The sequence below is a fragment of the Symsagittifera roscoffensis genome, chromosome 5 (genome assembly GCF_963678635.1).
Source record: "Symsagittifera roscoffensis chromosome 5, txSymRosc1.1, whole genome shotgun sequence".
NCBI classification, from domain to species: Eukaryota; Metazoa; Xenacoelomorpha; order Acoela; family Convolutidae; genus Symsagittifera; species Symsagittifera roscoffensis.
In genome coordinates this window covers 51224839-51247077 of record NC_087066.1, presented here as the reverse complement: position 1 = coordinate 51247077, position 22239 = coordinate 51224839, and the positions used below count along the sequence as shown (strand labels likewise).

Below are 22239 nucleotides of genomic sequence, written 5' to 3'. Positions count from 1 at the left end.
TCGAGCAATGCAATGAGAGCGACAAGTGCACTTGGAAATTAGCGTGCGATTGTACGAGGAACAATTGCAGAAATAGAACTGTTATATGAAACGAGAAACTGACGGGGTCCAAACACCTTGTGTGAACCACAGAAATCATATTACTACTACTACTACTACTACTACTACTACTACTACTACTACTACTACTACTAATACTACTAAACGATCTAATACTGGACTTTTAGAAGTTTAGGGTCCCCGAAAACGGTTTATTTTGAACCAAGCTGTGCATAACTTAAAACTACTATGGATTAAAACGTCTAGGGCAAATGAGTACAGGAAAAGGTATGAGGAGATGGTAGTGAAAGCCCGATCGCTTGTGCACAAAGAAATCGACGACCAGTAGTGGGCATCCATTTTCGGTTTCGTAAGGCGTCAAGTTGACGTGAGCTTAAAGACAACATCAGAAAACCAAAGAAAACTGATAGAAACACTGTCCGAGAGACAAAATAAACCTTTTGGGGGCAAAATGAGCGATCAATTATGGTGTTCGATAACCTTGAACTGCCAGGAGGGTACATGAAATGCTGTCAATTGGTCAAAACCATCCAATTAGAAACAAATTTAACGACACGCACTTCTTGGCTGATATCGATATTTTCCTCTCACAATTAAAAAATCAAAAAAAAAACATCGGGCGGAAGTTTATGTGGAAAAAAAACGCGGCAAAAGCATATGCAAAAAAAGAAGGCGTACTCAAAGAGACAAAGCCGTTGAAAAAACGAGGAAAAATATCAAGATAATGGGTTGCTGGCTGTGCTTTTCGATGGAGCGGTTGGTTTTTACATTATGAGGAAACAAACGTATGAATCAAAACTAGTATTTTTGATGCAATCTGCTCGGTTTTCGACAAAAGAGTCAACAACTGATGAGGTGGTACTGAAAATTGAGAAGGGATTTAACGAATAATTACATGCCATGAACAAAAGAGACGAGACAAGCGAACAGTTATATTGCAAAATTAGGCCAACAGGGGGACAACTCGTCAGTTCGTACGGTTTAGCTAAGGTACACAAGGCTGACACACACTACGATCAGTACTATCACTTCCGGGCTGGTCGTATGAGGGTATCAACAAAACACTTGCAAAGTTTTTTGACACATCGATGCAGCCAATATAGAAACAAATACCAAAGATGCCAGAGAAACTATTGAAAACCTTGCTCTAGATCCCGATGAAACCACTATACCTTTTGATGTGAAATGTTTAAACACTAATGTTCAAATTGCCTTACAGTCTCCTCCTGAAAATCAAAGAGCAACTATGCAAAGGCTTTTGAATATGGCAGTGTAATGATTCATAGTATGTGCAAATTGATGGTCTATCAATTGGAGCTTCCCTTGCTGTAATTCTTCCACAGCTATGGCTAAAATAATACGAGTTTGCTCTGAAACAAGAAATACCAGCAGGAACAGAGAAACAGCCAATGATTGACAAAAACGGTTTATGCCCATGTTGCAACACGAAAGTTGCATTCATATCGGATGGGGTTGAATGCGATAAATTCCAAAACTGGTATCATCTAAAATGCAGAAAAATGTCCGATGATATTTACGCATCAATAACCGAGTCTGTTTTTGTGAAAACTGCTGCCGGGCTAAGAACAAGCAGAAGGATACAAGCAAAATCTTCTTCAGGTATGTGAATGACATTGTTAGAACAGTTGAAGGTGAGCCGATTTGCCGATTTGTGTTCTCGATGCCGCCAATTCTCTTCATCCAAGTCTGCAGTTCACTCTAGAGGAAACTAATTCAGAGGGGAATTTGCCGTTCCTGTATTTGAACATAAATGTGTCACAAGATAGGGGTGTAACCTGCAATTGGTATCAAAAAAACAACAGATACTGGGACTATACTAAACTATAGAAGCTGCACGCTAACTCAGTATAATCGTAGTGTTATCTAAGGCGCTGCTTATAGTGTTTGTAGGAGTACATCTAACTGGGAGCAATTTAATAAGGCTATGGAAACTAATGGGGCGCAATAGCTGACAAATCAGTATCCTGAAAAAGTTTCCGCAAAGTTTGCGGCAGGCGCCCTGATCAAAGTCAACGAGGGTAAGGGGAAACCCCTGGATAGTGAGAGGAGTTTTTCAAATCAATCATCAAAGGACGAGTAGTTCCCAATGTTGGTGCAATGTAGAGGTAACCAAAGCCAATATGTTGCAAGCACGTTATGAAGTTTAACTAACGTTAAAGTGGTTTTCCCCACAAGAAAACTATAGAATCTTATACCATCGGTGAAGTCAGCATTTTCTAATGACCTCAAGTCACGACTGGTTTTTAAACTGCCATGTAGTGGATGCACTTCCACCTATTTCGGGCAAACTGTTCGTTATTTGACCACTAGAATTGAGGAACATTAGAAAACAGACTCCCCGGTGGGCCTCCACCTTCAACAATGCACTCGTAAAGGAAATTGCGCAGAGGTTAGTTAGGAAATTATAGATAGGTTAAAAAACCAAACAAAACTAGTACCACTAGAAGCAAAACATATCAGGAAAAAAACCGGGCTTGATTACGCGCGATGAATCTAGGAGCAAGGAGTTATCTTCGAAAGCATAGTTCTCAAAATATTTTTGGTTTTTTTATTTAAAAATGTACATGTCTATATCAAAAATATGACTCAGAAGCTTCCGGACGAATTAATTGAAAATCTTATAATTACATTTAGAGGTTATAAAAATTTTAATCTAAATAAAATGTCAACTTTGATTGCCTAATTTTGTAACATGATGGTTTAGAACCAAAATTTATGTGAATTATTGTACATATTTTTTTGTAAATTGAAGTTTTTATTGTCAATTTTATTAGTTTATTGTAAAAACACTGACAATGCACATAGTTGCGAAAATGTTAGAAATTTACTTTTTCTCAAAAATATCTTCGTTAGAGATATGCTCGGATGTAAAATTCTCTAAAAATGTATGAGCATGTCGTATGAAAAACTAAACTTTTGGATGTTTTTCTTCAAAAAATGTTGGGAAGTTTCGATCAATAATCAAATAAATAAACTTGTGGTCTCTGTTAGTTCAAATGATGCTCGCAGTTTGGACAAGGTAATCTGTAGAAGCAACAGGAGGCATCCCATACGATGTGCAAGGAACTATCTGTAGTTGAATTTGCAAAAAAAATATGACGGGGCACTTCGATTGGTTGAAGGTTGGCGACTTTCAGGAGAAGTAAGAAGAACTCGGGGAAAACTTCTCAAAAGATTTGATGATATTCTTTCCAGGTCTTTTCCTCCATCTGTTTCACTGAAAATTTCAAGGGCAAAAGGATGATTATGAGGGTTGTATAATGCAGATTTTTGCATTATGTTGGCTTTTTTGTTTCCAAAGCTTGAATTTTCTTTCTCTGAATGAATAATGATTCTGCGTAATGCTCAGTTCGAATTATAACAATTTTTTTGTTGTTATGTTGTTTTCTAGCTCGTCTTGAGATATGGCGCTGTTTGCTGAGCAGTGCAATTCAATCTCTGGGTGCGTTGTGATCCACTCAGTCAGATGGGGCCGTACTGTCGCAAAAAATTTTCTTGAATCCGAGAGAGTTTGTTTTGCTTCTTTTACACTTTTGATTGGTTGGTAGAAATTGTCTGAGAGGTGGCAGTCGATGAGTTTCTCAATGCGGGGGTACCCTTTAACATTAACTATTGTCTCAGCATGTTTAAACAGCAAAATTGGCTGAAGCTTGCAAGTGACACGAAATGTATCTGTGAAGTCCCGGTCCTTGGGTCGAACGGATATCTCGCAAATATGTAGATGTAGATATTTATCATATTTTTTGCGAAAGTGCCTGTCACAAGGAAAGCTTGCCGGGTTTGCTTCTACAAAATTCCGTACCGCCCTTCTCAGTAGGTGTTCGTCTGCCGACTGCTTTCCGAGTCTCGTTTCTTGTCTTTCCAGAGGGCTACTTCTGATTAAGTTCCGTAATTGCGTAATGTCTGAACAGACGCTTGTAGTTCGGAGAGTTCTGCATCTTCATTGATTTCGTTATATGGAGAAGAGTTAAGAACCAAGTTAAAAAGCCGTCGGTCCAGCATTTGTTCGAACAGGAGTTGTATAAACTGCACGCGGTGCGTTCTCTTATCATTTTAAAATGTTGAAAGCTCAGGGTTGTTGGTTTTATTGAGATTGAAACCTGGGAAATTTTTGTCTTTTGAATGTTTGTAATTGCTATGATTTTGTCAGCTTAAACTTTTTCTAGGTTTGACTTCTCGAGCAAGCAAACACGTGTGGCTAAAAACAGTTAGCCGATGTTGGCAATAAAATAAACGGTCAATTGAAAAGATCGTGTTTTGAAGTATTCGAATTAAAAAGTGAACCGATGGAGAATTATTAAGAGCCGTGGCTTTCAAGACAGTCGGATATCGCTTGAAGCAAATAGTTTTCATTGCATTCGTTGTCCGGAAAAGCATAATTGTTACTACAGTGATGGTAACAAGTACAAAGGTAACAAGTTGCTTCTGGTATCGGTTTTCTAATTTCTATTATGTTGCTGAATATGCGCTGCTTTGTTAACGAAGTATGTTAAGGAAGTTAATTGGGTTTTATGTTGAAGAAAATATCGGTTAAGCTGTCTGTTGAAATGGATGCATGTTCGCCTTAAAATGCAATCTTTTACCATGTGCTGTCCCAGACAATTTATTCAGGGGACTTTGCACGTATTGGTCTTCCCTTATCGTCAATTGGCAAATCTGAATTGATCAAAGATTCACATATCCAAGTCACAAAAAAACAGGAGTTCGTCTTATTTGATATCTTGAAGCTTCGATCGGCTACACCTAATTGGAGGAGTTTTTATGTTGTGTCGAAAAAAGAGGTAGTTGCTGGTGTCCGTTGACTTAATGGTGTACAATTAAGTCTGGTCTTCTGTTCAGTAGTTGAAACTTTTAGGAGCAGTTGAAAAAATAGCGCTGTTGAATGAGTATCATGCGATTGTTTGATAAGCGCTTTGATGAGCCTGTTGTTAACTATTTCAGTTGAGCTAAGCTCTCGTTGCCGTCATTGGTTGACTGTGAACAGTAGTTTGAATTTGTTTCCGGTTCATCGAGTCACCGTTCTACTTGTGAAGTTTGCAGACAACATGTCAATTTCAGCAGGTGAAACAACGTAAGCGCTCCAGATGAAACTGGCGCTTTGTACTCTGCTGTAATGATGTTTGTCTGGGGTGTAGAAAAAAAACATTTGACTGCGGAAAAATTGTCTGTTTTTGACGTTATTCGTTTGAAATATTTTGTTTTTGATTACTTGAGATGCAAAAACCGCTAAAAAAAATTGGCTATTGTTCTTGATTTGTGACTGCTGATGAGTTACTGATGTATTACAAGCAGTTTGATAAATTGTTGGATTTTGATTGTTAGAATGGGAGCTTTTGATTGCTGGATTCTTCTTTTCTCTTTGTATGCTGATTAGTTTGAGCAGTTTTCTGTACTCGCTGTAATTATTTGTCATCTGTCGGATTGTCGATAGGATGAACTCTCGGTTCGTTATGCCGTTTCTGAAGTTAAGTAGTTTCTGTGCATTAATTTTTGCTAACTCAAAATTGGTTTTGTTATCTGCTTTGGCTTTAGAAACTCAGGCGTCAAAATTGGTTTTGTTATCTGCTTTGGCTTTAGAAACTCAACTTGAGGAGTCGTTCGACTCGTTTGAAAAAAAAAATTGGTTTGTCCAATTGTACACTTGCAGGCTTTCTTTCGATTAAATTAAGACCGACTGTTTTGGTCGGCATTGTTGATGCTGTTGATGTTATTGTGGAATTGGCAGGTTCTGCTGTGACAAATTCGTTCTATTTCAACTAATTCTCAAACTAGGATAATAAAAAAACGTGTATTTTTAAAATTATTAAAATCAGGAATGAGAAATGAAAAAAATATCAGAGCAGTAGGTTATTGTAGATGCGTCTTCCAGTTATCAAAATTGCTCTCATGTCATGAGTACAAGAAAGAATTTGACAGTAATTTGAACTAAGGAATTGATGAGGACGTAAAGTAGTACTAGGTAACCCGGGGACAACCAGTAACTAACAAAAAACTCCACATTTTTTCATCAGTTGCGATTGCAAAAGTACGTTTGTTTACCAGTTTATGGGTAAAGCCTGACTGGTATCCATGTAAACTCAAAAATATACGTATTTTGTAATGTCTTCAAGCTTTTCTACTGATTTAATTTCTGTTTTGTTTAGGAGCTTCTAACGCTGTTTCAGTTTTCATTTTCAAGAGCTTAAGTAGTTTCTGTTAACCTCTATAACTGACAAATTTGTGTCATTTCTGTTATGAAAAATTATTTTTGATTTTCTGCAAAAACGTCAAAACCTTTTTCTTTTCTGGTCGCATAAAAAACTGATTAAATTTCTGTTCAAAAACCTGGTTATCTGTGATGGTACGGATTGAAGAGAAAACGACCCTTGGAGAAACCCAATCCAACTCCTTAGTAAATTGAGCTCATACTTTTTTCCGCTTTATTTGTTTATTTAAAAAAACTTTAGTTGAGAATATTTCAAAGCAAATAATTGTCGGTAAAAACATTTGTCAGCGAAAAAAGTCTCTGACTAAAGAGAAAAACAATGAAATTTGTATGCTTTTTCAGCAAGTTTTCTCAGATAATTTCGTGCTGAATCGACAGATATTTTCGCTGAATTGACTTGTTAAAAACGAATAGACCTTTCTGGAATCTTTTTTTTTCTATTCGTTTCCGTGGAAAGGAGCGGAAACTGTTGAAAAGCTTCCTTTTGTACGTTTTCGACTGATTTAAAATCTCAATCCGGGCAGTTTTTTTGCTTCTTTCTGACTTGAACCGATCGAAGGACCGATTGAAGGACCGATTGCCCCAATTAATTCTACCTATCATTTTCATTATTCATTATTCATAAGTTCGGAGGAAATAAGCTCTAAAATCAGTCTATTTTGGGCATTTCACTAAGCGCGGGTTGACTGAGAATTTTGGCCCACTCAGTCTTTTGCGCATAAGAATAGCCCCTGAAATGAACCCCAGGCGCAGTTTATTTTAAACAGCAACATGGCTTATTAGAAAATAGGCTATTTTGAACCAGGGATTAGGCATTCAAAGTTTTCATTCAAACCTGGAATTAAGAAGTTCCTTTGATTTTTTCAAAATGTTTCAGCTCCTTGCCACTTCCTCCAGTGATGAACAAATAAGAATTATTCAACGAACTCATGATAAAGTACAAAAAAAATCAGATAAGAAAATTGTGAAAAAAAACTAAACATAATTAGGGTAAAGTTTAGGATTCAGATTTCGAGAACCAGTAGCATAAATGAAAGTTGAATAGAATGTCTTCCAAACACGTTTACTTTGAATTTGGACAAAAAAAATCAAGTTTCTTGAAGATCTTTCAAAGATATCCAATTATAGGTGGAGATGATTAATGACGATATAACCCTTAGGTTAATCGACAATTGGGCACCAGCTTTTGCAATGGAAACATCCAAAATACTCCTTAAATTCTGTCCGGAAAACGAGACTTAAAATATAGTTTGTTTGACGTTAGTTTGACCAAACCAAGTATTTCTAAGCAACAAAAATCTGATCCCGTTAACGTTAACTATTTGCCTGCTAACACTTTTGCAAATAAGTTACAAGATGCTTGAATGCATTTTACGCTTGACTGTTTAATTTTTTCTAATTAGGGGGAAATTCGTCAAAAGGTACCATAGGGGAGGAAATTGTTAACAAGATCCAAAAAATCAATTTTTTTGGCAACTTTTTACTTTCTTGCGCTCAGGAAGAGATCATTTTTACGGAAAAAAAGTTACGCAGACCAAAATACCCCATCCTCTGAAAAATTCAAACAATTGATTGCCCCCAAGGTCCCCCTTGGTACTACTATTTTACAACGTACACTATTGGTCACCAATATCAAGTTTTTCCAAGGGCGTTTTGGCGCCAGCATCCACTGAATTTGAGAAAAATTTGTAAGAAAACATGAGTCGAAAAAACAGGGGAAATGGGGTCTTTATACAGATCTCGAAAAGCTCTGAAAAGCATTTCGGAAAGAATGACCACTAACTTTAAAAATATTATTTTTCCCCGCGAGAAAATCGTAGATCCGCGCCTGCGTTGTGGCGAAACATTACTGAATGTTTCGATTAATCAATTAAATTTTGGGACAGTAGAGTAGGCGAACACTGCATTTCACGGATCTTGTTAACTATTTTCCCATGTTTGCAAAAGGGTGAGTTGGTAAAAGGTTCAAATTTCGTATATGCTTAACTGTTCAATTCTTTCCTAATGGGGGGGGGGGGGGATTTGTTACTACGTACCATTGGGGAGAAATTGTCAACAAGATTCCCTTTCACTTCAAAAAATTGGATAATCCTGTAATCCTGAATTATGAAGAAGCACCAGGTAGTATCTGCTTAGTCTCAATCTTTCAATTTATTTAATGGCGTCTAAATTATTTCCCCTCGCGTGGCTTTGAATCAAATATCAAATTTCGATGGCAGAACTTGCATTAATGAGATGGTTGGAGCTAACATGAAATGTCGCACCAACCGCAAGATGCATTCTAATTACAGGATGACGTTTTCCATCCGAAAAACAGGAAAAACTATTATTTCAAAAGAGCGCCGATGTTCAACAAGCTTAATGGAATTTGAATTCAATATCATCAGGCGTCCGTCTCTAATGAAAATCCATTTGACTGGAATTTTCAAAATCGAGTAATGAATTTTTTGCTAATTGGCGCCTCGCGCTGAATGGTATAAAATGCTCGGTAAACAAAATAAACGCAAGTTAAAATCAATCAATTTTGGTCTTGGAGAACGCAAAGAAATTAAAAATAAATTGGGTGCTGAGTTGGTTTGCGTTACGCAGCAGGAAGTAGACAAGCGCGTATTCATACTCGTCAGTTAGACAATCGTTATATCAACCAATCAGAATTGAGATAAGAAAACCAAACGTACGCAAAAATAATTGAAAGTTTCGTTTTCCTTCTTATCGTGATTCTGATTGCTTAATAAAAAATTTGCCTAGAAGCTGACGAGTTGAATGCGCGGTTGTCTTCTCACAGACTACACTTTGTTGGTTTGGTTTAAATATAACAGGTGATTTGTTGAAGATGTCTTTGTTGCACTAATTAAAATTTCCATGTGATGTTTTATTGCAATTCTTGTTGATATATCATAATAGGGAGATTTTTTGAGATTTTATTTGAGCAGTGCATATATTAGACTAGAAAATTAAATTTTAAACTCCAAAATTCAAATTTTACACTTCCTTTTCAAAACAATTTGGCAATGAAAAATTCATAAAAACCGAAGTATAACCAAGAGCGATCCAGCTATTAAACTTGAATATGCCATCTAATCTAATATATCTCCCAGCTTCTATTTAGTAAGCCAAGTTTGCTTGGCTTTTTTCAATAATCGTAATATGTCATTGTAAGGTAAAAAAATATTTCAGATAATTTCGTTGACTCGTTTTAGGCAAATCACTACTGCGTAAAAGCCAGATTAGGGTTGCTAAACTTGTTTTTGAGCTCTCTTACGTCAATGTATTCATTTTTTGGATAATCCGCTGATTGTTACGACCATTTTTTTTATTGTTCTCAACACAAAATCAGGCACCAAAAGTTATCACTGGAATGGGCTGAGTGATATAACTTTACAAAATTTTAGCTCTTTCAGTCGTGATACTAATGACTTTAAAGTTATGTTAAACCTTTTTTCCCAGTTTGAAGAAAAACTGGCCTAACATCTTTTGTGTTTTATTTTCATGTCGAGTGAAACGAGAATCGAACTTAAAATTGGCTTATAAAAGTCTGTTTATAAAAATTAAACTCAAGCCGTGAAGATTTAAATTTATACCAGTAAAACTGTTTTTTGTATTTTTTTTCATTCTCAAAAACAATAACGCATGATATAGTCATTTTAAACCTAGTGTAAAGCTACTAAGATATGTTTTATTCTTTTTTCGAGTGAAACGAGAATCGAACTTATAATTGGCTTATAAAAGTCTGTTTATAAAGTTTAAATTCAAGCCGTGAAATTTTTAGTTTTTTAACAGTAAAATTGTTTGTTGTATTTTTTTTCATTCTCAATAACATTAACGCATGATATAGTCATTTTAAACCTAGTGTAAAGCTACTAAGATGTGCTTTATTCTTATTTCGAGTGAAACAAGAATCGAACTTATAATTGGCTTATAAAAGAAAGTCTGTTTACAAAGTTTAAACTCAAGCCGTGAAAATTTAATTTTATAAGAGTAAAACTGTTTTTTCTATTTTTTTTATTCTCAAAAACAATAACGCATGATATAGCATTTTAAACCTAGTGTAAAGCTACTAAGATATGTTTATTCTTATTTCGAGTGAAACGAGAATCGATCTTATAATTGGCTTTTGAAAGTCAATTTATAAAAATTAAATTCAAGCCGTAAAAACTTGGTTTTATTCCAGTCAAATTAGTTTTCGAATTTTTTTGATAGTAATTCTATCAGAAAACAAAAAACTACGACAAAAATTTTTCAGCACAAAATTTTGGAACTTATTTTTGAATTTTTTTTGGAAAATTGTTGTTGGATATATTAAAATAATTATTACCATTGAATACTCCTAATCTCTAGAACTTTGCTCAGATTATCTCATCACTCCACGAACAAAACACGACGAAATTAAAAAAAAAATTGAAAGTTTTTTAAATGTGGTCGGAATTTTCTGTGCTACTTGCTCAACCGTCTATCTTTGTTTTTTGTTTTCGCTTAGGCCGTTTTGTCAAAAAATTAGTTTATTTTTGCGCGCTCCGCTTGAAATTAATGCAGATTGAGGCCATCCGTGAACTTAGAAAAATTTCAGTGTCGGTCAGTCAACAACGTATGTCAAAAGTTAGTATCAAAATAAATTCAACGTCTTTATCCCCTCCCCCCATCAAGTTTATGGAATCCGTCGACCCCCTGACGACCCAAAGGTTCCCCATGGTACTTTTTTTTGACAACCACTTTTTGTGAATCAACACTAAAGTTCTCTGAAAGCGCCATCATCACCAATACATAAAAAAATTTGAAAGGGAGCGCGCTCCTTTTTGACCTTGACCGGACTTTACAAATCTTTGTCTAAGTTTTTCTGAAATGGTCTAATTTCCATTTTCAAAGAAGATTTTTCCCCCTGAAGAAAGTTCTAGATCCGCGCATGCCTATGATAATCACATCGGGCATTCACTATTCGAGTCATTGTCTTACACTGAGTGGTTAACCGCCCTCTAAAAATACCATATTGCTAAATAATTCTAGTAATAAATATTCATAATATAATTTGCATAATATTTGGAAAGATAGTTTGCATGCAGAAAGATGAAGATTTCAATAATTTATTGTCTACGTAAAATTTCCACATTATTGGAAAAAGTTTCAAAGAAAAAGAAACATAAAGACAGTAAAAAAAAACTCACCCAAGCGTTGAAAACGTGTAGTAAAGCTTCGAAGCTTGAACGGAATTGTTTGAAAATCAGAGAGAAAAACGACGGTAGCGGAAAGCAAAACACTCAGACACCATCTATTGGGAGACTGAATAACGGTAGCTAGGAATTTATAAAAGAAAAGAGCCCAAAACGGACCAGAGAGCAAAGCGCATTAGCATTTAGCGGATTTAGAAAACATTAAAAATCAGCTAAATGCTATTGGATGAAAAAGGAAATGGACTCGACATTTCCCCCTCTCCCCTTCACTGTTTTTATTCATTTCTCCAAAAAAATCTCACCCTCCCCTGTTTTTCATAATTAAACCATCCATACCTTTTCTTTTCCTTTCATTCTGTGTTCACTTTGAAACTTGAAGTACCTCAAAACACGGTCCAATTTCTTTCCGGTTTCATCTTTTAAACAATACTGCTTGTGCACATTTTTGTGGGACGATAAAATATTTTGAGACCTTTTGTTTCTTTTGTACCGTTTTCGCTTTTAGTTTTGAAAGCTTTTGCCCTTTTTTTGAAATTTCGCTTTTTAAAACCACTGAAAAGACGCCTCAAAATGACGCACTTGAAAGCCTTTTATTCCCGCTAAATCCATGCAAACTTAATTAAGCAAATGAGGCATAGAGAACATTTTATTTGACAAACTGCCGTTTTTAGTGAATTAATTGCTGCTTGATAACTAAAAGAAAACCAATAATTGCGGAAAATGCGCTTTTCTTAATGGCGTGCGCACTAGTTTTCATCCGATCGCATGCACAAAATTTTTACTTTTTTAAAAGGTTGATCATCCCCTCGAAAATAGAGTCTATTGGCGTTTCTAAAAAATAAGGGGGTCTTAAAATTCGAAAAAATTAGGTTGTCACATTATGGGGGGTCAATCATTAATGAGTGTCATACAAATACTGAAGAGGGAGCCTTGATAAAATTGACCTCACTGACAGGAAGTTAATTTATCACTACAGAATTTTTTCAATCAAAAAACATTAATTAGACTTTAAGACTAGTATTGCAAAATGTAGTTCTAGTATATAGATTAGCAAATAGGACGGAGTTGAAAAAATAGAGAATTCTTAAAAGAGCATTTTACGCATTTTTTCAACTTAGAAAGATTGGATATCTTGGGAAAAATTAAAAAAGGATCACAAATTCTACTCAAAGGGGGAACTTTATAATTATGAAATGACTACAATATTGGCAAAAAAAAACAAGGGAAGAACACTTCTGCTCGACAATAACAATCAACAGCGTAATATCAAATGAAAAAACAGATCAATGTCTCAATCAGGAAAATCGAATTAAAAGCTTACAAATATTAGAAAGTTTGATATCAACCAAGTTAAGAGCAATTAGTACAAGAATAAGAAACAAGAATAAGTTTGATTAAAGAAGCTATGCAAATGAAAGAATACGAATTGACAAGAAGGATACGCCATTTTAAGATTTGTACATACCAGTCAACAAGATCTTAAGTGTCTTAATTTGATGAAATTTGAAAACAGGTATAATCAAATATTACTGCACTTTAATATGTTTTTGAATCATTTTAGCCTCTCTTAATTTCAGTAGCCATATGTGTTACGCAGAAAAGCTGCTAAATATTACTTTGCTCCTAAGGTGCACTTGACAGATCCACTGCCTTTGGACGTCCTCCCATATGTGACTACTCTAAAGTTCTTGGAACCGAATTGACTAATTTTTTCTTTCTTTTTCATTAAAACTATATATTGAAAAGCTTAAAACTTTGAAATATTTGCTGATTTTATTTTGTACACAAAGGGAAAGAGCAGAGAGAAAAATTTAACAGTTACTCGGGACGCGAAGTTAGAAACAAAACTGTGCTGGGCGCAATAGTTCATTAGGTGGCAAAATTGCTAAATAATGCATGTATCAAACTCATGAGCAGAAAATGTGTTTTTCCAGTCAATTGTACATGGTATTAAGATAGTTTTTGTGAATTCTTTGTTCTTTTTATAAAATATTGAAGACGCTTTTTTGCTATCATTTGGTTTAATTACTGAAATATAAATACTATTTGAGTGTGACACAGAGCTAACCAGCTATTTCCCGAAATGGAGTTCAATGAATAAAAGTTGATAAAAATTGAATTTTATTGTCAGTGTCTATAAAAGTGAACAAGACTGCTCGTATCAGGGCAAAGCCCTGAATGTTCCGACTGCCTTTCAAGGTTTATTGAGCAGCAGTAATAACAAAAAAAATTGAAATGAAATAAAATAAAATGAAATTTTTTTTCTTCTAAAATTTGAAATTTTTTTTAAAAATCATCCCCCACACGCCATATAAAGTATAAGAAGATAGATTTCGTTCCTTGTAACAAATCAATTATGGCAAATAAGCTTCGTCAACCAATTTGGAACGATTTATAAGACGGATTAAATCTCCACTTACGCGTTGATAGCGCGAAATATATCACGTGTTAATTGTCCCAAGTGATCACAGGTGAAATATCTTTTCAAATTTGAGCTCAAGACAACACTACTTTTCAAATGATATTGAAAATATATTCAAATATGGTTAGTTAAAAAACCGGAATTTGTCCAAAGAACAAAAAACCCCACCCCGAGCACAAATTTTCCGTTACTTTCGTATCGAAAGTCGGAACAATAATTATCAATAACGACTCCTGCAACTGTCATATGAAATGGCAGTTATTTAAAAACAATCATTCCCTCTCAGGGTTGGTTCTAGTATTTTCTTGTGGAGGAGGAGTTTCAAAAAAATCAAAATTTTTGTCGACCTTTTTGTAGGCCGAGCAAATTGTTTTCTCGAGCTCTTCCAAAGCACTAAAAACACCCTGTTTTGGCTAATTTTTCTGCGCTGCAGTCAAAACTTTGGAAAAACGGGCCAAAAGTTTTGGACATTTTGGACAATTTGGGACAATTTACGCGCGATATATTTCGCGCTATTGACGCGTAAGCGGAGTTTTAATCCGTCTCAGAAATTGTTCCAAACTGGGGGTGATTTTTTTCGGTGGCTGGTGAAATGAGGGTGGGGGGGGGGGGTTAAGAGGCAAACTTTGTTGGGGTCAATGCAAGCAGCAAGGGGCCAAACATTGGTGGGGGGTTGGTAACGGGCAATGGGGTAAACGCTGGTGGGAACGGGGGCAAGGGGGAAAAGGGGCAAAAATTGGTGGTGGGGGTGTTGACAAAGGGACAAACGTTGGGTAAAGTTTAGGTTTAGAAAAAAAAACAAGAAGGCTGTACTTTGAAAACCGAGAACAAATGCAGCAATTCTTGCAAAAAGTTGCACGGCGTGAAACCAAAATAAAATGGAAATAAAATCTATTTTAATTGATTTTAAATAGATTATTAAAAAAACAATGGCTTATAATCAGTTATTTATTCCATTTTGCTGCCCGAGGGCAACATGAGAATCGATTGTTTTGATAGCATTTTAGACCTCAAAAATCCAAAATAAATTATTTTCAGTTTTTTGATGCGGCTTAAATTGAATCTGCCACCTATTGTAACATATCACCGACGGCTCGCATACCAAAGTTAAGCCAAAACTTTTTTGCCCTTCTCCCCTTGCCCCCGTCCCCGCCAGCGTTTATCCCTTGCCCCTAAACACACCCCCCACCCCGCCAACGTTTGGCCCCTTGCCCTTACCCCCATCACCCTATCAACGTTTGTCCGTTTGCCGCTTGCCCTAACCGCACCAAAGTTTGCCTCTTACCCCCACCCCCTCTAAGGTTCTAGGTATGCAGATTCTATGACTCGACCCAAATTCTATAGCTTTGTCTTAGACGTTTAGCGTCATAAAATACCCCCAATGAAAAATACATCGTCATTGAAAGTCGAGACTATGAATATTAAATTCAGCATCAATGACAACGAAAAAAACGTACAAACTTTTTGGAAGTTCCTAAATGTGAATAAAGTAAACGAACCATTTTAAGCACACTTAAAAGTATTACTTTACAACCACTTTGAAGTAGTATGCGAAATCGAGGAAAAAAAACTAAACCTAATCTTAATACAATTTTCTTGGAACCCAGATGAATATCATTGAATCGTCAATACCGCCGCCAGTTTGATGGAAGATCTTTCAGTTACAAGATATTGGTTTACAAAATCGCTAGCAAAAAAAAAGGTGTTCAATTTTTTTTTGGAAAAACACCAGTTTTTTTTTAAAAAAATACCCAGCCTCTTCAGCAATCTTTTGTATTATACTCAAACTCAGATGAGTAACAATCAAAAGCAACCAACAAAAATAAACAGAAACGAATTTGAAATTTATTTTAAAAAAAAAGAATACACTTCATCGTGATGAGTGTTTGAAAAAAAAGAATACCTTTCTTGCGCGTTTTTATAGCTGAGTAAACAAAAGACGTTTTCATTTAAAATACAACGTTTGTCTTTGTTTTACAGAAACAAAAAAACTTCATTGTTTAGTTTTCAAATTGTATAGAAGCAAGAACCATTAATCATTTGAGTACCACTAGAGCTGAGTAATTGTTTGACTTCAGGAAGGCCCAAAATATACTTATATATAATTTCGTTGAAAAAATATGAAGAAAATTTCAATTATTTCAGCAAGAACGCAGCAGCAAAAGTCAAGTAAAAAAGAATTTCACTTAACTTTTACTTCTTGAGACAAAATTAACAGACAAACGGAAATAAATTTAAAAAAACCAAAGCGAGCCTTTTATTGTTGAAAAACGTTTTTTTTAAAGATTTTTTTCTTCCGTTCCCATACCCAGAGGAAGCTATTTTTCTAGATAGAAATGTTATATAGAATATCTATCCATTTTTTCTTGTATTTTTTGCTCAAAACTGATCTATTTCTTTTCTAGTTCAGATATAACAACTTCCGGAAAAAAAAACAAAAATCAGTTCACTGCTCAACTGCAACGAGATGAACATGCTTCGAGTAAACAAAATAGCCGTAGAAATAAAGAACCCTAAGAAAACCCATGCTTTTTAAAATTATTTAATAAAAAATTTCTGACCAGAAGTTTGTCTTAGATATCAAGTATTTCAGATCAAAAATCAAAAAAAAATTGCGTGACGGGATGAAAGTTCTTAAAAACTAAAACCACATACAAAAAAAACTCGAAAATCGGAGCCAAAAATTTTTGTGTCAAGACCCGGGTTGACCTCCATACAGCGAAAATGCTTATCATACAATTCCATACAACAAAAATCAATATCATACAAATCCATACATCAACTGTATGGAGAAAATGCTTGTCATTCAATTTTCATACATTTTCGAAAAACAATAGAAAAAAAATTAAACCATTTCTGCGGCTTTTTGAGAACAGTTGAACAGACTGGTGACAACAAAAACTGATTTAAAATATCTGTATGAAAGTAATTTTCAAAAATGCTGAAAATTCCTATTTGCTTTGTGTGGCGTGTTTATGTATGCCTTGATCAATGCCTGATAATTTGAAAACAAAAAATTTAAAATAATCATCACTGAAAACCTTTGCCAAAAATTAAAAGTTTGTTACTTTTGTTATATCATTTGTGAAAGACATCTGGAAGACAATTCAGGCCGTTTTTTATGCATTGTAAATATAAGACCGTCCAACCTTTGGTGCTTTGAGTAACCAAGGTCTTTGTCACGTGTGTTCAATTGCAAACACAACCCAAAATTTTTCAGAAAATAAATTTAGAAACAAAAAGCAACTTTTTGGTTAATGGAGAAAACACCTATCATACAATTTCCATTAATGGGAAAATGTTTATTATAAAGTTTTCACACAATTTTCTGTATGTAAGAAATTGTATGAAAAGAAATTTCTCATTTATGAGAATTGTATGATATGCATTTATGGTCAACCCGGGGAGCCAGTTAAATTTTTTTGCTGAATAAAATATCAAACAACAATATGACTAATACAGAAGTTTCACTTTGTTCTGTAGAGTCGAACTTTTGGAATTTAAGGTTAGAATCCCCCCTAAGTGACCCATGCTAGAATGCCCTCCACAAGCATGTTTTGATTCTGAAAAATAACTCTGTATAAAATACGCTTGTCATACAAACGCGCAAAAATAATTGTAGTTCAGGTGCGGAGTTAGCGGGGGGAGGCGGCGGAGGAAAACGCCCCCCCCCCCTAGGAACTCGACCCCCTGCTGACACAAAGGGTACCCCTTTGAACTAATTTGAGGTTTCCATTTTTGGCTGACGGAACTTAAAATTTTTCTAAAGGCGCCTCTGGCGCCAATATATGATAAATTTAAGGGGAAGCGCGCGCCAAAAAAACGCAGTTTTTTGGTAAAAAATTTCCAAAAAAAGCCTAAAAACGCCTTTTTGGCCTGTTTTTTTTTCAAAATTTTGCCTGCGGTGCTAAATTTTTGCCCAAAACAACTTTGTGAGAGCTCGTAAAATCAATTTGCTCGACCTAAAAAAAAGCCAACTAAATTTCGAAATTTTTTTGAAAATCCGCCCCCCCCCCCCTCGGGAAAATCTTAGATCCGCCCCTGACCTAGTTTATTATTTTGATTCAATTTTCTTTAGTAATACGGGTGATTTTGAACGAAGCTAGAATAGACTCAAAGTGAGCTCAAGAAAAATCCATTTTTTCTTCCCCCTAGATTGCTTTGGGGGGAGGGGAATTGTACGATTGATCCGATTAATGAAACGGCCAAAATTTAAAATACATTTTTTGCGGGATTGAGTGAGCGTTTGACAAAAAATAGACAATTCATTAGAAATAAATCCGATAAAGCCGATAAGTTGAGATAAAAATTTTTAAAGCAGAAAAATCTTCAAAAACCATTCAGGGACAAAAATTGACAAGAATTTGAGTTTAAAATCTGAAAAGGTCAACCAGTAGCAGATTTAGGCGGGACGCCGTCCCTCAGGGATTCGAACCACTTACCAACCAATTGGATGCCTTTTCAGCTGACCAACCCTACAGCCTTGAGCGCCTCCAGCCTTAATTTTGAAGGGGTTGCGCGATTTGTTGGACAAAACTTTCTTAAAATATCCCGCTATAATACCATAAAGTTAGCCCAGTTAAGAAAAAGTAGTAAGTTTTTTGAGCAATTTAAAAAGCACCCCCATCCAACCCTTCCCACCAAAAAATCTTAGATCCGCCCACATAAAAAACTTTTGTTAGTCACACTTTTCCAGAAAGTGCTTAAAAACAATATTTTTGGCCTTTTTATCGGCCCGCCCGCAAGCTTCGTCAGCGTTGTACAAAGTTTGCTAAGATCTTAATCGAAAGGGCAAAAAATGATTTGAATTCCCCCTAATCGAGATTATCCTATATCCGCGCCTTTGTTCTAGCCAGATACGTTACTTTAATCAAAATTTTGGTGTCTGTTAACTCGGACCAACAACTAGGTATGAAATAGAAACTCTTATTCTAAATTTATAACTATTTCTGAAAGAGTTGTTTCACATTTAAGACTAAAAATAGTTTTAGAAATCGAAGATAAAATGAGAAATTGATCAAAAAATGTTGAAATGTATTCAAACTGACTTCAAACTAAATACCACAACATTTTAATTGAAGGTTTTTGAGCCCGTTTTCTCAAAATTTTCTCACTTTGTTTTTAAATTGCACTCAAATCACAAAACGACCGTAGCATTTATCTTCTTATTATCAACAATTTTGTATCTCAACAATTTTGTATCTCAACTAAAAATTTATATAAATTGAAAAGATAATTTCAATCTGAAAATGAATATTTTCAGGTACTTTTTTGTCAAATTTAGAGAGTCGTTTGAAACTCATAAAATCAATTGAAGCACAATTGAAACATTTTTAGCATAATCAGTCTAACCAATATAACTTTCATTGTGGGACACGATTTCGAGTAGAAAAAAAACAGACAGATGGCCTTACTCCGTTTTCATTTGGTGCTGGGTCCCATAAACGAAAAACAAGGTCTATCTACACTAAGCGTTTAAAACATCTCGGAGTAATTATATGTTTTATAGATCAAAAATTCTGTACCTTAGACATCAGATAACACCGAATGCTAGTAAAAAATAATTTTGGTTTTTAATTTTACAATATAGTTCCTTGAGGGTTAATTTTTTTCCTCTGCATGGCGATTCAAACTCATTTTTCTATACCGCCATTTTTTGAAGCAAATTCATATGACCTAAATTTGTATGGAATTGAAAGGACATTTTCAATGCCCGATACTTTGTTGGGAATTATTTCTTGACTTCTAAATCACTGCTGAAAGTGCTGCGCTAGTATCCGCTAAGGCAATTTTCCTAAGGTTTCGGATTAAAGTCGCACAAGCGCTGCAACTTGCATGGTAATCGGGTCCAAGATAGCCGTAGCTTGAGGAACTTATCATGCTTAAGTTCGTTCGGATCAATTGAGCAATCTCCCCGCCAATCTCGCGTGGGGGGGGGGGGGGGGGGGGGGAGATTGATCAATAGCTACTTGAGACTTGTTTATAACCACTTGAAAATAGTTTGAATGACATGAAATCATAAAACATATTTTCCAACGACTGTGGAAAGCCAAATTTTACAATATAAAAGCTTAAAAGTTTCATTCAGATTGAAAAAAGAATCAATAAAAAAAGGCATAAAAAGCGACTTTTTTTCTTTCTTAAAATGACAAAAATCTTTAGCGTACAATATTAAGGTGCTGCGGAGAGCCGTTTTTTGCTATTCAGATACAAGACTAGAGCAACAACCCTGGTAAATTGCTTTCCTCGATGAGGCTATGGTCACTAAAACAAAAGTTTGCAAAAAAAATTTTTTCATAAATTTCGATTTTTTTTTTTTTCAATTTTTTTTTCGATACTCATACAAAATAAACTTCAGTCGGTTAACTGATTGCGTGCTTTAAACACATCATCCATCTACTTGCGTTTGCTGAAGTCTTTATGTAGAGTTTTTTCGTTTTTGCTGGGGGGGAGATAGCTCAATTGATTCGTTAGTTCTAATTCAACTTTAAATAACTAACCTCTGGGTAACGCCTCTGGCTTAGTTGACAACAAAACGTGTTCTGAACAGAGCTCTATTTGTTCTAAAAAAGAAATAATTGCGATTGGAACAAATCAGATTAATACTGGGATTCCATCTAACCCAAATACTGATCCAGTATATTCCGCTTTTAGTGAATTCATGCGGGAAGTATTTGAGATGAGTCAAAACTGTAATCGAAACATGAGGGCATTTTTTTTTGAAAATATGGTGCTACATCTTTCTGAATAGCTGGTTAAATACAAGATGTAAATATAAACGCTATACTAGATATATACATATATGTAAGCGGAATCCGCAAACAAAATGCGGATTCCACTTACAATTTGCGGATTCCACTTACAATTTGCGGACTTCGCTTACAATTGCGGATTTCACAACAGCTTAATTTAAGCAATTTTGAGCGTTATAGTGTTTTAGGTGTTTGTTTGTGGAATCCAAAAAAGCAAAGAAGATCAGAGAAAAGTAGCAATGTAGGGGATTCCGCCGCGACAAATTTGGTTTTGGCTTGTTGCGGATTCCGGTTACAATACATACAACGCACAGTTTGGCCTCGTAATTTGAAAACTTCAAAAATTTTGAACTTAATATGTAGATAAAAATGATATCACGAGCTCTTCTAAAAAACGCATCTTTTACCATATTTTCAGCGTGGCAAACGAAGTCTTCCCTCTTTTTCAATTGACGAAGATTTGAGTCTGCCGCTGGCTTAAATCCTAATTAAGTAAAAAGTTGTTTACTGAGCTAATTTTACTCAAACTATTTCACAAAAATTGTTTTCTTATTATATGCCTATATTTAACCATGTGATTAAAAAACTTTAGGTGTGAAAGAACGAAAAAGAAGCCATTAAGTTTTATGTGCTGATTTATGAACCCTTTTCCCCCTATTTCGATAGATATCTTTTTGCAACTACTTTAAGATTGAAATTTTATGGCTTTACACTTTTGTAGAAAGAATCTTTTTGAACCTAAACTGTTCTTTTATGTCTCAGTTTTATTGCCTCATAAAATTTTTTCCTTGGTATCTTGCACAAGCTTTCATAAGTATGTTTATAGTTATAAAACCACAAATCGTAAAAACAACTTACCAATATTCGTGTATTGATGCGATGCAGGTAAATACGTATAAAAATAACTGAGTCTAAGGATTAGATGAAATCTCTAAACGACTAATCCGATTTTTTGTTAAAAGGAAAAATAGAAAAAGACAAAGGACAAAGATGGGATTGAATATATTTTACTATTCAGGTTCGACCTTTTTTGAATTTTGTGCTCAAGTCTAGTTGAGATCAAAAATTGAATCAGTTTAACGTTTGAGATCTTATTGACAAATGAAAGTCGTTTTTTATTAAAGCAGCAAAATAGAGGGCAGATTGTATATCGCCTAATCCTTTTTATTACAGACGGAATAATCTAAAAGAGACAGGAAAAGCAAAAAGTAGAAGAATTTTTGTAACAAAATCAGATAAGTATTGTCGTTTAATAGATACCCAGATAGTTACCAAGAGCGCGGCTTCATTTTCACCAACTGTATCAAAAAAAAAAATGAGCGTCAATTCAAAAAGACTTACGATTTGTGATTTTGAAGGACAGCGGCAGAAAATGCAAAGTAATTTTTTATGATTTTGAATGCATAAGATTGCTCGCTTTTATGTATAATAATTTTTATCAGTTATTGTGAAAACAAGTGTAACTAATAAGGTGGATTTTTTCAGATTTTTTTTCTTCAAAAAATAAGGTACATTTGCTTAGAAAAAATTCGATTTGATGAGCTGAATAATCTATGTAGACAGGAAACACGATGAAGCAATGAAAACTTACCATCCTTATTTCACGACCACTGA

The 22239-nt window shown here is 34.9% G+C and overlaps 2 protein-coding genes across 5 annotated transcripts in view; one reads left to right on the top strand and one right to left on the bottom strand.

The window, feature by feature from the left end:
- Positions 1 to 22167, bottom strand: part of LOC134846201 (uncharacterized) — a 36906-nt gene extending 14739 nt beyond the window's left edge. The window contains exon 1 of one of the 4 annotated variants that reach the window (XM_063863455.1): positions 21967 to 22167. The gene's annotated coding sequence lies outside the window, so the exon portion shown is untranslated. Of the gene's footprint in view, positions 1 to 8322; positions 8428 to 11445; positions 11667 to 21483; positions 21871 to 21966 lie in introns of those variants that run through there. The other 3 variants (XM_063863454.1, XM_063863453.1, XM_063863456.1) reach the window with 3 other exon arrangements.
- Positions 1 to 22239, top strand: part of LOC134846200 (angio-associated migratory cell protein-like) — a 553983-nt gene that overhangs the window by 3565 nt on the left and 528179 nt on the right. The gene's annotated exons all lie outside the window — the stretch shown is intronic.